Consider the following 4,496-nt stretch of genomic DNA (forward strand, 5'->3'; position numbering starts at 1 on the left):
ATCCAGAGCTGAGATAAACGACATAGAGACCAAAGAAACAATACAAGAGATCAACAAAACCAAGAGCTGGTTCTTTGAAAGGATAAACAAGATTGATAAACATCTAGCCAGGCTCACCAAGAAGCAATGAGAGAGGACCCAAATAAACAAAATCAGATATAAAAGTGGAGAAACAATAAGAGACCCCACATAAATACAAAGGATTGCTTAAAAATACTACGAACAACTCTATTCCATCAAACTGGACAACCTGGAGGAAATGGTCATATTCCTAGAAAAATATAACATTCCAAAACTCAATCAGGAAGAATCTAAACAGCCCTATAGGCCAGTAACTATGGAAGAAATTAAAGCAGTCATCAAAAAGCTTCCGGCAAACAAAAGCCCGGGGCCAGGCGGCTTCACAGGAGAGTTTTCCAAACATACAAGGAAGAACTAAAACCTATCCTCCTCAGACTATTCCAAAAAATTCAAGAGGAAGGAATACTACTCCTTCTATGAAGCCAGCATCACCTTAATGCCAAAACCAGATAAAGACAACACAATGAAAGAGAATTACAGACCAATAACCCCCATGAACATGGATGCCAAAATCCTCAACAAAATTCTAGCAAATCGGCTCCAGCAGTACATCAGAAAGATCATACACCATGACCAAGTAGAATTTATCCCAGGAATGCAAGGATGGTACAATATCTGCAAATCAATAAACATGATACATCACATAAACAAATTGAGTTATAAAAATCACATAGTCATATCAATAGATGCAGAAAAAGCATTTGACATAATCCAACACCCTTTCTTGATAAACACTCTCAATAAGGTGGTAATAGAAGGATCATACCTCAACATAATAAAAGCTACATATGATAAACCCACAGCAAATATAATACTCAATGGGCAAAAAACTAAAACCATTTCCCCTAAGCACAGGAACAAGACAGGGAGGCCCACTCTCACCACTTCTGTTTGACATAGTACTAGAGTTATTAGCCATTGCAATTAGACAAAAAGAAGAAATAAAAGGCATCCAAATTGGAAAAGAAGAAGTAAATCTGTCCTTATTTGCAGATGACATAATATTGTACATAAAGAAAAACCCAAAAGATCAACAAAAAATAATAGACTTAATAAATGAATTTAGCACTGTAGCAGTATACAAAATTTAATGCTAAGGAATCTATGGCATTTCTATACACCTATAGTGAACTTAAAGAAAGAGAGACTAAAAAAGCAATTCCATTTACCATCACACCTAAAAAATTAAGATACCTAGGAATAAACTTAACTAAGGAGGTCAAAGACCTATACACGGAAAACTACAGGACGCTGAAAAAAGAGACAAAGGAAGATGTAAACTGATGGAAGAACATACCATGTTCATGGGATTGGTAGAATCAACATCATTAAAATGTCCATACCAGTCAAAGCAATCTATAGTTTCAATGCATTCCCCATTTAAATACCAACAGCATATTTCACAGAAGAACTAGAAAGAACTCTCCAACAATTCATCTGAAATAAAAAAAGACCCCCAGTAGCCACAGCAATCCTGAGAAAGAAGAATAAAGTAGGAGGAATCTCAATACCAGATTTTAAGCTCTATTACAAAGCCACTGTTCTCAAAACTGCATGGTACTGGCACAAGAACAGACTTATAGATCAAGGGAACAGAATAGAGAATCCAGATATCGACCCAAACCACTATGATCAATTAATATTTGACAAAGGAGGTAAGAACATACAATGGAGTCAAGACAGTCTCTTCAATAAATGGGGTGTTGGGAAAATTGGACAGATACATGCAAAACAATGAAACTAAATTACCAAATTACACCATACACAAAAATAAACTCAAAATGGGTACAGGACTTAAACATAAGACGGGAATCCATAAAAATACTAGAAGAATCCACAGGCAGCAAAATCTCAGACATATGCTGAAAGAACTTCTTCACTGACACTGGGCAATGGAAGCCAAAGAGAAAATAAACAAATGGGACTACATCAAAATAAAAAGCTTTTTCACAGAAAAAGAAACCATCAACAAAACAACAAGAAAGCCCACTCTATGGGACAACATGTTTGCAAATGCTATCACTGATAAAGGTTTAATCTCCAACATCTACAGGCGGCTTATGCAACTTAATAAAAGGAAAATATATGATCCAATAAAAAAATGGGCAACTGATCTAAATAGAATCTTTTCGATAGAAGACAGAAGGAAGGCCAAGAGACACATGAAAACATCCTCAAAGTCACTAATTATCTGAGAGATGCAAATCAAAATGACAATGCGGTACCATCTCACACCTGTCAGAATGGCTATCATCAACAAATCAACAAAGACAAGTGTTGGCGAGGATGTGGAGAAAAAGGAACCCTCGTGCACTGCTGCTGGGAATGCAGACTGGTGCAGCCAATGTGGAGAACAGTATGGGGTTTCCTCAAAAACCTGAAAATGGAACTCCCATTTGACCCAGTAATCCCACTCCTAGGAATATATCCTAAGAAACTAGAAACACCAATCAGAAAGGATATATGCACCACTATGTTCATGGCAGCACAATTTACAATAGCTAAGATGTGGAAACAGCCTAGGTGCCCGTCAGCAGATGCCTGGATCAGCAAACTATGGTATGTCTACACAATGGAATACTATGTTGCCATAAAAAAGAAGGAATTCTTACCATTTGCAGCAACCTGGATGGAATTGGAGAACATTATGCTAAGTGAAATAAGCCAGTCAAAGAAAGAAAAATACCACATGATCTCACTCATTTATGGATAATAAAGAACATTATAAACTGATGAACAAAAAGATAGATACAGAGACAGTCAAGCATCAAACATACTGTCAAATTACAGCGGGATGGTTAGGGAGAGGTGGGGGAGATAAGAGATCAACTGAAGGACTTGTATGCATGCATATAAGCATAATCAATGGACGGAAAACTCTGCTGTGGTTTGAGGGCAGGTATGGGATTGAGATGGGGGAGGGAAATGGTAAGATATGTACACACATAATATCTTAATTAAAATAAATAAATAAATAAATAATAAAATAAACAAAAATTAAAAAAAGAAGAGTGAGAATTAATCTATACCAAGAGTCTGCAGAGTAATTTTGAAGTCTAATGACAAGAGGGTATATAATATCTCAGACCTCCACCCAACTTGCTCTTCAGACTAGCTGAGAGCCTGTCTGTGGTTCATAATCCAGATATATAGGTTGGCTTGCTTTGATTTTGCTTTTTTTCAAAAAAGGTGCATAAATTCACTTATATGAGAAGATAAGGATCGAGGTTGGGGACAGCCCTCTCCCACTGGCTCAGGGGGCTGTCTGTCCAATATCACCTCTCTGGTATCTGTGAGAGGTGCTTATAACTTTAAATAGACTAAATTAAAAAAAAAAGAGAAGGTAAATAAATTCATAAATGAATGAGAACACATTACAAATTACAACTAGTATCACAATAATACTAAGGGTCATAGGAGACTACTATGAACAAACAAATGGATAAACTAGAAGAAATGGGTAACATTCCTAGAAACATATAACCTACCAAGATTGAGTCATAAAGAAACAAAAAATCTGAACAGACCAATAATGAGTAAGAATATTGAAGGAGGAATCAAAAATCTGTCAACAAAGAAAAACCTACATACACTATATAGTTTCACACATAAATTCTAGCAAACATTTGAAGAACTATAGGCCAATATCCCTGATGATTATAAATGCAAAAACCCTTGACAAAATATTAGCAAACTGAACTCAACAGCCCATTGAAAGGATCATATGCTACCATCAAGTGGGATTTCAATTAGGGTGAACTTCCTGTTATTAAAATAGAACTGTACCTTGCTTTGGTGGATGTCATTGTTAGATAAGTCAAGGATCATAAGGTCTGGGCAGCACTTACTAAATGCATCTTATTGTGTTTAAATGTAGCACAGTATTTTGTAGGCGTAGCTGTAAGCAAGATGAGCTTGACAGGATCCCAACCCCACACATATAGCTAACTGTAAGGTGACCAGATTTTAACATTGGTAAAGCGGGACACCATTGACCGGTGTGTGTGTGTGTATGGGGGGGGGGGAGTTCTTGATTAAAAATTTGGTCTATATGGAGCAACAAAAATTTTCATAGAACGCAAAAATAGTATTGTAATATATTTTTTTAAAATTTCAACATAAGTACAATTTACAAATATAATAAAAAAATTATATATAGTATTATTTTATTCTTTGGCATATTTCTCATTTGAGTGATTTTTTTTTTTTAGTAGATTGCTGTCATTTAAAAGGTCATGAAATTTTTCACAAGGATTTGTTAAATTATATTTCACACATAAAATGGCTTTCAAAGTCTCAAAACTTAATTGTGATTTTTCTGATGTCCACACTTTATTTACTGTAGGAAAAACACGTTCAGTCGCGCAGCATTAGTACCTGGTAAGGACAACACGTATTCCACAATTTTTAGTGCA

This window comes from Eptesicus fuscus, chromosome 14, assembly GCF_027574615.1.
Source record: "Eptesicus fuscus isolate TK198812 chromosome 14, DD_ASM_mEF_20220401, whole genome shotgun sequence".
Taxonomy (NCBI): Eukaryota; Metazoa; Chordata; class Mammalia; order Chiroptera; family Vespertilionidae; genus Eptesicus; species Eptesicus fuscus.